The 13061-nt window shown below is 53.9% G+C and overlaps 1 protein-coding gene across 1 annotated transcript in view; it reads right to left on the bottom strand.

The window, feature by feature from the left end:
- The window catches only part of GNG7 (G protein subunit gamma 7), a 62972-nt gene extending 51429 nt beyond the window's left edge, over positions 1–11543 (bottom strand). Inside the window, exon 1 of the mRNA XM_063147235.1 lies at positions 11518–11543. The gene's annotated coding sequence lies outside the window, so the exon portion shown is untranslated. The remainder of the gene's footprint in view (positions 1–11517) is intronic.
- Positions 11544–13061: the final 1518 nt, after the last annotated feature.

Here is a 13061-nt window from a genome sequence, read left to right as displayed (position 1 = left end):
CCTGACCTCGTGGAGAAATCCCCCCCTCCCCAGGGCCTGGTACGGAGCCAGGGGGGCTCCCACCCCACACCCCTGCACGTGGGCCGAGAGGGAGCCGGTTGGGGGCAGAGACCCCCCCGGCACCTAAAACAGGCCTCCACTCTGAATCAAAGTCTCTCCGGGACCCATCAAGTGGGAGTTCTAAGAGGAAGGGCCGGACGACGCTGCGTCAGAGCGGGGCGGCGCTGGAGTCACACTGGGAGGGAAGTGGGTCGCTGGGGGGGGGTTATCCCTCCCTCCAGGCACACACATACACACACACGGTAGCCCCCTGCATTTGGGGCATCTCACAAGGATAAACAGGGTGATAAAATGATGCCCAACACGTGTGCGAGAGAGAGAGAGAGAGAGAGAGAGAGAGAGAGAGAGAGCCCACATTGGCCACTAACACGGGACTCAGTGCATGGGGGGGGGGGTGTCAGTAGCCAAAGCACCCGGCATTGCTGAAGGGCTCTCCGGGGTGTGCCCGCCCCGCCCCGCCCCGCCCCGGAGCAGATGCTCAACCGCCCCTTAACAAGATCAGCTGCCAACGTCAGATTATGGACTAAGCGGGCTAATATTCAGAAGAGGAGATTAGCGACGGATCTCTGTAAATCGAATTTTGCAAAACAAGCCGCGTTTCCCCGCAAAGAGGGAGCTCAGCCCCAGCGCTGACGGAGCCGCCGGTCTGTCCGTCCGTCCGTCCGTCCATCCCTTGAGTCTCGGCCTCACGATGGAAATATTGTGTTTCCCAGAGTCAAAGGGAGCTTTCATTCGAAAGCCAACATCTCCCAACCAGCCATCAAACAAACAAAGCTCAGAAAGGGAGAGAAATGGGGGGGGGGGGGGCGACGGAGGACAGTGTGGGGAAGAACCTCCGGATCCAAGCATCCGGATGTCGCCAAAGGCAACTGTGGTGGCCGTGGCGGACAGACCCTGAGACGGCCACGTAAGGACCACGCGGGGTCACAGACCGGCTGAGCCTGCTACCCTGGAGCCCTCCATCTGCTTCGGACTTCAATTCCCAGCAGCCTGAGCCAGTGTGGCCAAAGCACAGGGATGCTGGGACTTGTCGTCCAAAACATCCGGAGAGGAAGCCGGAGTTTTAAAAACAGTCGCCATCCCTTCTACTTGCAAACGCAGGCGGTGGGGGCCGAGCGGAGCGGAGCCGACAGACGGACAGGAAGGAGGCAGCGGCCAGCGCCTGGGGCCCTTCTGAGGAATCGCCCTGGGCACCACCACAAAATGGCTGCCCTGGGAGGCGTGGCTCGGCACAGGGCGGGAGACTGAGCCCAGACACTTTAAAACAGCGTTCCCCAACCTTTTTGGCACCAGGGACCGGTTTCGTGGAAGACAATTTTTCCATGGCCCGGGGGGTGGGGACCCCTGCTTTAAAATACTCCCTCAAACCTGCTTTTCAGCATCCACAGAGACCTGTGGCCCAGCTACTAGTAAGAAACTGTGTCCATTATTGCTTTTTAACTCAGGCATCTCGGTGGGCACCACGAAACGTGCCCGGAGGGGGGGTTATTGGTGCCCACGGGCACCCCGTTGCCACCCCCTTTATTAGAAGGTCAGGACCCATAGCAACATTGCGCTGCAGGGTGTATTATCCCATGTGAAACGTTGGGGTGGGTGGACAAGACAGGGGCCCCCCGCAGACACGCAGCGCTGCAAGACACGCACCGAGCGTCCCCTGGAATCCCCCAATTCAAGCGACAGGACGCCATTCACCCAAGACCGAAGCCTCGGCTGGATGCTGCCACAGGGGTGCGTGCGGGTCCGAAATCGCAGGAGACCCTGCAAGCGCTCCACTCGGAAGCCCACTCCGGATTTCCTCCGCCGGGCGAGCTGGGAGGGAGACAGAGCCAAAAGGCGCTCAGCACTGGACGGCCGCCCTCTGCCTCTCCGCCAGAACAGCCTTTCCCAACAGAGAAGTGTTTAGTCTAGAACGCGCCACTCAACGAGCCTGGCAGAGACTCCCCCCCCCAACGCAACAGAGGAGAGCTAATTATGGTCACGCTCATTAAGATCGTAAGAAGAGCCCTGATGCGGGATCAGACCCAGCACTCAGTTCACACAGTGGCCGACCGGCTGCCCACCAAGGACCAACAAGGCAGGACATGGTGCAACAGCACCCTCCCACCCATGTTCCCCAGCAACTGGGGCACACAGGCTTACTTCCTCGGATACTGGAGACAGCACATAGCCATCAGGGCTAGTAGCCATGGACCGCCTTCTCCTCCTCCAGGAATTCATCCAACCCCCTTTTAAAGCCATCCAAATGGGTGGCCATCACAACATCCTGTGGTAGTGAGTTCCATAAGAAAACACCCCACCAAGTATCTGAGGAAGAGGAGAGGAGCGACCAGCCTCTCATCAAAACGACTCCGGGTACCATATTGAACCTTTCAATCAACCTTCCCCAGCCGGGTACCCTTCAGATGAGTTGGACTACAATTCCCAGCATGTAGTACAACACATCCGGAAGTGTCTGGTTGGGGAAGAATGCATTAAATGGTCAAGCGGTATTATTATTATTTTAGACCGTTGGAAGTGGTATGAAAAAAAGACAGACGGATGCTCAGTGTGTGCGAGGTACAGGCTTAGCAGGCTTTTCACCATGTCAAGAACCTGCAAGGCCTGTTTGATCAAGGCACAGAAGAAGCTCTGTAGAAAATGACGTCTCTCAAACTACTCGCAAGTCCCTCCAAACAATGGTGGTGCATCTCCAGCGACGCTTTGCAGTTTCCTACGTGGCTGAAAGGCAGGCAAATGCCCTAAAAGTCTAAGCCTCTCTCTACCCCTTTTCTTTATTAAAAAAGTTTAATGTCGAAAGAAAGAAGCCGGTGTGGCGTAGCGGTGACAGTGTTGGGTTGGAGAGACCCAGGTTCAAGTTTGCACTCAGCCATGAAGCTCGCTCGCCTACCTCACAGTGGCGTTGTGAGGATAAAATGAAGAGGAAGAGGAAGAGGAGGAGGAGGAGGAAGGCCTATGTTGCCTGGGGTTCCGTGCAAGAGGAAAAATGCAGGATATCAGTGCATTAATAAATAATAAAAATTAAAAATAGCAGATTTCAAAAGGGTTGGTGGATGTGTATTTGGAAAAGGTACCGCCCCCTCCTTTTAATAAAATGCCCGCTGATCCACCATCTCGCAAACCAGGAATGTTTCCAAAAGAGGAGTCACCATAGGAGGCTTCAGCTATCACACCGATGGGACCAGGGTGGGCTGTGAGGCCTTCTGCGCTCAAAGACGCAAGTTCTGCGTCACGGAAAGAGGCTTCAAATCAAGTTTCGCTCTAAATGCACGAGAACAAGAGGTTTAAGCAACCGTGGAAGGGGGAACGGCCCACCCCCCATGCCCCACTGAGAAGGGAAGAGCCAAGCATGAAGATTGAGGCAAGCAGAAATGGACAAAGTGCCTCCTAGGCGTCCGTCTTCCTAAAGCGATCGTGAGAAGACACGTAAAAAAGCCAGAAGGACAAGGAAGAAAGCGGCAGAAAGGGGCTTTTGTTCCCCGTAATGGAAAACGGGGACTGGGGCACTGCACGTCGCAAGCTCGCTCCCCGGCGTCCTCAGGAAGACCGGGGCGAGTTGGAGAACAAGAAAGTATTTACTTCCACTCTCATAAGCTCTGTTATTGGGAAGGGAGGAGAAAGGAAGAAAGTCATTATGTTCAGGGGAAACACAAGAAAAGCGAAGAAAGCCAGGAGCACAAATCCACTCCTGAGCCTTTGTTCCTCCTTCTTCCTCGAGGAGAGAGCCCTAAATCGCAGGGTGAAGACAATTTTGTGCCTGCGAGTGGACGTGTTCGGTGCACCATAGGGAGTTTCCAGGAGTCTAAAAGTGTTCTCCAGAATTTGTACCATTATTTTGTACCATTTTCATCCCTGTTCATTCCCCCCCCCCCAATCAAGTAGCAGCTTTGGAGTGTGTGCGTGCGTGTGTGTGTGTGTGTGTGTGTGTTCTTTAAAGGATTTTTTTTGGCAGCTATATGATCCAACCAATCAGGGATCACGCAGTAACGTGTGGGGAGAAATTTGTCCAGTTCCCAATTTATCGTGAACTTAAGTTTCACACTTCAAACCACTGTGCAAATTGAATCTCAAGTTATCTTTTGAAACACTTCTCTGATTTGGGTGATAGGGTTCTCCAATCAAAGAAAGCATACAAAAATGTGGGTTTTAATGGAAAAGAACATTCCAGTATGCAAAAAAAAACCGTTGCAAAACACATGCAGAAACCCATGTTAGGAGAAATGGGCACAGAAAGGGTTATGGATTTTCATGTGAACTTTTTTTTTTTTTAAGGAAAAACGGAACTTAAGACTGGAAAAAATGGGAAGTGGAGAGGATCCAAAATGACAAGACGCAGCGTCTCTACGGGCCCTCTGAGGGGTCAATGAGACTTGGCCATAGGGCAGTGTCACAAAGCCCTATCGGAGCGAGGGCTTCCCATCGCTCTGAATGGGCGAACATTCACATGCCCAATGGTTTAGGTATAGAAGGAGATGCTTTATACCAGCCTTCCTCAACCTGGGGCGCTCCAGATGTGTTGGACTGCATCTCCCAGAATGCCCCAGCATTCTGGGAGTTGTAGTCCAACACATCTGGAGCGCCCCAGGTTGAGGAAGGCTGCTCTATACATTTACATGGGCGCTTTTCTCAACCCGCTCCTGAGATTTTGACACAGCGCAACTCAGTTGTTCCAGGCTGTGCAGCAAACGGTGCGAGACGACTTGTTTCACCCGGCAAGCGAACTTGGAAGGCACAAAACGTAGAGGGTTTTTCTCCCCCATTAAACTCTGGCGTGGCCCCTCCGATGTCTGGACAACGTTCCACGGAAAGGCAAACCCGTGCCGTTCTGCAGGCTCTGGTTTGCGGCTCAACCCTGTTTTGCCTGCTTCATTTCGAAGAGAGGAAGGCCAGGGAGAGGATTTTCCCCGGCCGACCCCGGAAAACCGCCTTGTGCAGTTCCAGCGAAGATCTCCCGTCAGATAGGCCGGGCGCAAACAACAGGTAGATTGTGTGATTATTGCAGCCGCAAGAGGAAGCAGCAGGCACTGAAATTCAGAGCAAACAAGGAAGTTTTCCCCAGAAACGACTTCTTATTTCACACCGCTCTGCCGGGCCCCTCCTCCGAGGAGACCGCCTGTGAGTTCTCCTTAAGTCGGAGCGATGCAGGGAAAGAGAGCTTTCTGCAGCCTTCCAAGAACATACGGTGATGTCAGGATGCAAATTTGCTCCACTGATAAGGAAAACAAGCAAGATGAGGAGGAGAGGGAGAAAGATCCGTGCAGGAGGAGGGAGCAGCCTCTCCAGAAACACGCATGCACACATATCCCAAACAGCACAGCCCTAAGCAGGTTGACTCAGGAGCAAGTCCTATGGCGCTGTGCGGGAGGTGACTCCCTAGGACGAGGGGTCCCAATCCTTGTACCCTGCCAAACCGTCCTGAGAAGGCCACCCGGAGTTTGATTCAGGGTTGACTCATTTGTTCGGCTGCCGGGGTCGGATTTATCCCTGATTATGGTCTGCTCTGGGCTCCTTCTGCACGCAAAGTGAAATCCTGTGGAATCCCCAAACCCCAGATCAGGGCCTCCTTTGTGGTGATGCCGGGGTGGGTGGGAGACCTTTGGAAAAAAATCCTGGCTTAGGAAGAGCCCTCAGGGCCCAGAGCGAAAACCTCCCCCATTCCGTTGGCTTTGGAAAGTGTCCGGTTCCTGAAAAGACATGCAGGCCACTCAGAGGGCTTTTAGCGGCTGTCTGGATTCCCACCCGGGACGTCCGCACTGCAGAGCCGAAAGCCTTCAGCTACCTGCACATTTGGAAAACACCGATTCGTTTTCTTATTTGCTGTTGCATTGATATCCTGCTTGATTTTCCTCCTGCAAGGAGCCCAAGGCGGTGTGCACGTGGTCCTCTGCTTCCTCTCCGTTTTATCCTCACAACAACAACCCTGTGCGGTAGGCTAGGCTGAGAGTCAGTGACTGCTCCAAAGGCACCCAGTGAGCTTCATGGCCAAGTGGGGGGACTTGAACCCGGGTCTCCCCGGTCACTTAGGCTAAAGGACACCCCCGTTGGGAGTCGGATACAGAATAGGTTATCCACACTTTAGTCCCACTGAAAGCAATGGGTCAAGTCAGCCAAAACTAGCATTAAGTCCCAATGACGTCAATGGATCTAAAGCAGCTTCCCCCGACCTGATGCCGTTCAGGACCACAATGCCCATCATTCCCAGCCATGGATGCTTTGTCTGTTCTACTGCAATCCTTGCTTTCACATGCTGCCTTAAGGTCTTGGCAATAGAAAAGAAACCCAGACACCAACGCGAATCATTTAGCCTCCTGAGCCCGGTCTGCCCTACGTAGCGGGGCTGAAACCCGGCTCCAGAAACGGCCGCCTGCGTTTCATGACCTTGTGATCTCTCTCTCTGCCCAGGTAACACTGAGGCACTAGAGGCCTTCAAGAGGCAGCTGGACAACCATCTGTCAGGGATGCTTTAGGGTGGATTCCTGCACTGAGCAAGGGGGTTGGACTAGATGGCCTTGTAGGCCCCTTCCAACTCTGCTATTCTATGATTCTATGATTCTATGAAAAGAGGCAGCAACCTGGATCAGCTGCACAAAGAGGTGCGCACGAATCCTGTCCATTTAATTGGCCTGGGACTAAGTGAATAAATAAATAAACCATCAACTGATGCCTTCGTTTAAGGATCTCCTAACTACGTTTGCCCTGCTGTGCTTCAACATTTGCCTTTTGGGCTGCAATCCTATACAACAGCCTTCCTCAACCTGGGGCGCTCCAGATGTGTTGGACTGCAACTCCCAGAATGCCCCAGCCAGCTGCTGGGGCATTCTGGGAGATGCAGTCCAACACATCTGGAGCGCCCCAGGTTGAGGATGGATGCTATACAAGCTACCTGGGAGTAATTCCCCATCGAGTTCCATAATCTTACTTCTAAGTAGACATGCATGTGGACACACCGTCAGCCTGTTTCATCATGTGGGTCACTTCGTGTGATTTTATTGGTTTTGCACGTCACCTCCGATGGCAGGACAGCAGGGTAAAAGAGATCTCTTGAGCTGCAAAAGCAGCGTCCGGATCGAAGAGGGACCCACAGCTAGCCGTGTGGAAGAAGGAGAAGCTGCCCCAGCTGAAGTTCTCCCTTCTGCGCAACTCTTAAAAGAGCCCAGTTCCTGCAGAAGAGCCCGGCCAGGACGGTCACGAAAACACAGAGAGGGCGGATCACGTTGGACCCAAGACGCGCGGGCTCACTGCCCGCCCCATCCAGACAGGCCTCTCGTGGGTTTTCCCTGGGGTGATGCTGCTGATGCATTTCTCCGCTGCCTCATTCCCTTGAGGACTCTGCAGGCAGAGAACTGAGACTTCTCCTCTCGGCCTGCAAGATCTACTACCAGCGAGTGAGCTTGGTCCTAGCTATGGGACCATATTTAAACCCTTCCGGGTGCAGAAAACGTGTTATTTCTCCCACCCAGAGAACGAGAATCACGTTTCAAAAGCCAAAACAAAAAAATGCCAAACCCCAACGACACTTTTCCTAGCTGAATTCAGGATACCTTCTCCCCGCCCTTCCCTTCGTTTTATCAAAGGGGCAACCTTTCCCAAAACGTTTCGAAATCAAAGTGCCAAACACATCCTTGCAGGAGAAACGGCGGATGTTGCAAAAGAATATTCTATATTTAGATTTGCTGCCCAAGCCGGCGATGAAGCCGGGACCACTTGGAACTCACAGAATCAGCAGTGGGGGAGGCAAAAGTCAGGAGAGAAAAATAATGTAAACACCCATATCTATAATTAGACACTCATCCATTCTTTGCTGAGCATTTCATTCTGGCCCAGAATTATACGCGGCTACAGATTCTCAACAGGTTGCTTAACACAATGCACATCTGCGGACATGTGAAGGGATTAGGCGATTTACAGCCTCGAACATACTAAACATGACATCCTTTATGAAAACATTTAATATTTTATTGGTTTTCCCCCCTTGCTGAAACACTCCTTTGTTGATATAGCTATGAACGTGCAGGTTCTGCAAGAGATCGCTTCTTCCTCTGAACAAATATGCCTTAAATGGAATCAACTGTAAATATTTTTTTGTTTTAAAAGCATAACCAGAAACAGACACGCCGTTCACACGACAACTGTGGATACTGAGACGCCTCTTAATGGAATTACTAACCTCTGAGTTTAAGATCATTTTAATCCCATTCCTCAGATACGGGGGCCCGTTTCAAGCCTCGCCCGAGGTAGGCAGGCCGGGGGAAACCGCCCCAGCCCATCAGCCCACTCGTAAACAGTACAACTCTTTTCCCCAGACCATTTACACTTCTGGACGTCCCTCCATTTCCCTTCCGTAAAGAAGTTTTCCCCGGTGCCCTCCAGATGTGCTGGACTACAGCCTCCCCCAGCCATCACATCTGGAGAGCACCAAGTTTAACACCAACGGTCCTAAAAGATGCCCTATGTTCACCGTCCACAGCAAAAAAAAAAAGTCCAAATTCCTCTTTTTGTTTTTAAATGCCAGATTTCACAAAGTCACTAAAGGGCGATTTCTACCAGCTGGACACAGGTCAGGGAGCGTCTCCAAAGTGTGGAACCACAGACGGGCATCGTACACGTGGCCGTACACAGGCACGTTACCTACGGTGGGAAGCACGGAGGGCCACGTCCAGCAGCGTCCACGTCCAGAAATGCCAGCCACGTCTAGAAAGCCACCTTCAAACGGAACAATCGCAAAGCGAGAAGCAAAATCAGAAGAAGCACGGCACGGAGGGCGCACGCCAGAAGAGAAGTGGGAATCAAGCGGACGATTGACCCTCAGACCGCTTTTCCTTGAATGTATTTACGGCAAGCCTCTTTGCCTGCCTAAGAGAAAAGGGAGCTATGCATCTCCTAAACCAATTTCAAAAAGGAAATAAACAGAAGAGGCGCCGATTGCAGAAGTTGTACTTTCCACGTTGGGACACGCCGAATTCCCGCGTGAGCCAAGAGACACCCGTTGCGAGTTGAACTCAAATTTCCCCATGAAATCAGTGGGGGAAAGGCCTGGCACCCCTCTTCCTCTCACAATGTCCCTCTCTCCACATGGTTCCTTCACAGGAAGGCAAAGCCCAGGCCAGGCTTCTCTGCGCTCCACCAGGGTCAACCAGAACAGCTCCAATCTGCTCCCACAAACCTCAACTATCCACCTCTCCGGCTCTGCGTGGATTACGTGGTTCTGGACCACATCACCACCACAACGCTCCGGATAACATCTGAGACCGAAGGCTTGGGGCGGGAGTATGAGCCCCACCCCACCCCACTCTGCCTTTTCATTATGATGTTCTTCAATACCCCCCAGCCTAGTCCCTGCACACAACACACACAACGTCTCATCCATTGTCTGCAATGATTACTTACGCGGTGCTCCAAAAATAAATGGCATTTTGACAGGTCCCTCATTCCTCCAGGGACCTTAAAATCCGCATGAGCAGAGTTCAGACCAGCCTAAGTGCAAATTAAAAATAGGGCTAGTTCTGCATCTGGTTAATGGATTCCCAGCAAAGCCCTGGGTCCGAGGATTCCTTGTTACAGTTCAAAATTCTGGTCTAGAACGCTGCTCTCTGCAATTAATTGACCCGCCTTCTCTGCTGTTCATATATATGGTCCTTCTGCAAACCGCCCAAGAGTGCTTTGGCTATTGGGCGGCAGAGAAATGCAATAAATAATCATATTAATATGGCAGTAATAATTACACTTCCTCTACAACTTTCTGGCCTCCTCGCTCCTGCTGCAAATGTCAACCCCACATGGAGCGTTACCCCTCTGAGATGAAAAACAATCATAATGCCCTGAGAGGCAGAGGAGAGAACCGGGACAGCCCCTGTCACGCCCAGAGCTCAGCCCCCTATTCTGGTGCAGAGGGAGCCCATTCCCAGACCCCCAGATTCCCCCCAAAGAAGCCTACTCTCCAAACCAACCAACTCCTGAGGAAAGCAGAGACTTGACCCCCACCCCGGAATGAAGGGCTCCCCCCTTCCTCAGGTCCTCCAGCTCACGTGCCATCCTCACTGCCGCCCCTCAAGCCCAGATCCATCCCACTGCCGTGTTCGGCCTGCACTCAGGCATCCCTCCCCCCCCCCCCCCATGCACACACACATCTCCCGAGGGTGCAGCTGAGAGCTGGAAGCCCATAGGTCCCGGCTTCAAGCCGCGCCAGAGCCACAAACCCGCTCACGCCTCGTGGCCTCTCTGCAAGACGGGCACACGAAGGCCGTCCCGCCTCGCAGGGCTGCAGAGAAGGAAGGAGGTGGAGGGGAGATGGGCTGCACAAAAGCCAGGGAGGAGGGTGGGCCAGGGAGGCCACAGTGCTGATGTTGCCCTGGGGAAGGTCCCGCTGGATCAGGGCCCAAGGCTCCAGGGTTCCAACAGGGGCAAGGCCAATGCGAATCCCCTGTCCTATGTCTCCGCCGTCCGCTGTGCACGGACGGGACCTCCAGCTCTGCAGGCAGCCCGTTCCCCCCACTCGAGAGCTGCAAACGGGGCCCACCACCCTCCTTCCACTGGGCCTACTCCCCTCACACACATATCCTACCCGCCCCTCAAATTGAAGCCATCCAAGCCAAAGTGGCCAGGCCCACATCTCGTGGCAGGGAGTTCCAGAGATGAATCCTGCCTGTGCGTGTGACACAGAGAAGCTGCCACCTGCAGCGCCCAGGGGCCCCGCCCCGTGACCTTTTAAGCCCCACCCGCTTTGCGTCAGGATGCAAGGCCCTCCCCTTTGATCAAGGAAGGAGCCCCTCCCCCTCGGACCAGGTGAGCCCCGCCCCTTTTCTATCCCCTCCTCCCATCAAGCAAGATGGAAAACAAGTGTACAAACCCTTCCCCCACCCTTTCCATCTGCCCTCCTCTTCTCTGGCACCATGGGAGCCCCTCCCCCACTCTGTCATCCCCTCCCCCCTGATGACCATGGGAGCCCCTCCCCCACTCTGTCATCCCCTCCCCCCAATGACCATGGGAGCCCCTCCCCCACTCCGTCATCCCCTCCCCCCTGATAACCATGGGAGCCCCTCCCCCACTCTGTCATCCCCTCCCCCCTGATAACCATGGGAGCCCCTCCCCCACTCCGTCATCCCCTCCCCCCTGATAACCATGGGAGCCCCTCCCCCACTCTGTCATCCCCTCCCCCCTGATGACCATGGGAGCCCCTCCCCCACTCCGTCATCCCCTCCCCCCTGATAACCATGGGAGCCCCTCCCCCACTCTGTCATCCCCTCCCCCCTGATAACCATGGGAGCCCCTCCCCCACTCCGTCATCCCCTCCCCCTCTATCACCATGGTAGCCCCTCCTCAGTGCCCCTCCCCTCCTCCTCCTCCCTCACCGCCGCATCTCCTGCCCCCCTCCCCGGCGCGAGAGCTGCTGCTGAGGGAGGGGGGGAACGTGGGTCCAGCCCCTCCCCTCCCCTCCCCTCCTCCCCTCCCCTCCCCTCTTACCCGGAGCGCTTCTCCGCCGCCGCCGCTGCCCGCCGCGCAACCCAACCTGCTGCCCAGCCCCGAACCAGGCAGAGCAGCCCCTCCGTCAGGGGGATGACGGGCAGCCGCGCTCGGCCAATCCACGCCGCGCGAAGGCGGGCCTGGGGCGCAGCCGCGCGGTTAGGTTGTCGCCGCCGGGCGGGAGAGGGGAGGAGGCGACGGAGGCGGCCGACGGGGGGCCAATCGGAGCGAGGGGGCGGGGCCGCGCCGCATGCAAATTTGGGCGGGGGGAGATTGACTATGCATGAGCCCCGATTTGCATTATTCATGAGGACCCCCCTCAGGTGGGGGAGGGGGCTGACCAGTGGGGGAGGGGCTGCCAATTAGGCCATGATCATTTGCATCACAATAGGACGCCCCCCCTTATTATTATTATCATTATTCCCATTATCATTATCATTATTATCATTATCATCATTATCATCTACACCTTTGTCAACTCTCTATGACCCCCCCTTCTCCCCCATATCCATGGAGGAAAAGGCCCCCTCTGTCAAGGAACACAGGTCATCATGCAGAGACGTCTATGGACCCGTGAACCTCCTCATCCTGCAACTGGGAGGCGGAAGACGCTGAATCGCCTGACAGACATTAAAGAATATTATAAAAAATGTCTCCTTGTTTTGCCAAGGGCTTCATTAAAAATATCAAACATATCACACAAATAACGGTTTTATTAGTCACGGTCTGAATAAGAGGCGTCTTTCAGGACGGGCCCCAAAGAAGGCTCACGGCCAGTTGGTGCAAAACCAGGACGCAAATCATCATCATCAACATCAACATAAAGATCAATAAAGTAGACCTTGGGGGGGGGAGTTGGGGGGCTACTCCATTTGCAGCCCATTTTTCCTCCACGGAGGTCGTGGGGGCTCCTTCCCTCCCCCATCTCCATTTTATCCTCACTACACCCCTGTAAGGTAGGCCAGGCTATGAGATTCACCCAATACATTTTCTACTTGAGCGAGGATTCGAACCCTGGACTCCCCAGTCCTAGTTCAAGACGTAAAGATGTATACACAATACGTGTGTACAGCTCTATCTATCTATCCATCCACACTAATTTTAAATATCTATAAACCCACACACGTGTTCTAGGCGCTGTACAAAGGTCTTCTGATCACAACGCAAAGCCCCTGTTTGTAGGTTTCCACCTAACAGACACGATCCAAGAAGAGATCTCTTCTCGATCCTCCCAGAGTGCAGGACATGGAATCACGGGGTCAAGTTAAAGGAAGCCAGATTCCGGCTGGACATCAGGAAAAACTTCCTGACTGTTAGAGCAGTATGACAACGGAATCAATGACCTAGGGAGGTGGTGGGCTCTCCCACACTAGAGACATTCAAAAGGCAGCTGGAGAACCATCTGTTAGGGATGCTTGAAGGTGGATTCCTGCACTGAGCAGGGGGTTGGACTTGATGGCCTTATAGGCCCCTTCCAACTCTGCTATTCTATGATTCTATGAGATGGAGAAAGAATAAGCAAGCAAATCCAGCCACTAATTAGT

The sequence above is a fragment of the Elgaria multicarinata genome, chromosome 23, assembly GCF_023053635.1.
Source record: "Elgaria multicarinata webbii isolate HBS135686 ecotype San Diego chromosome 23, rElgMul1.1.pri, whole genome shotgun sequence".
Classification (NCBI taxonomy): domain Eukaryota; kingdom Metazoa; phylum Chordata; class Lepidosauria; order Squamata; family Anguidae; genus Elgaria; species Elgaria multicarinata.
The sequence above is the reverse complement of the archived record's forward strand: the minus strand, read 5'-3'. Positions and strand labels throughout refer to the sequence as shown.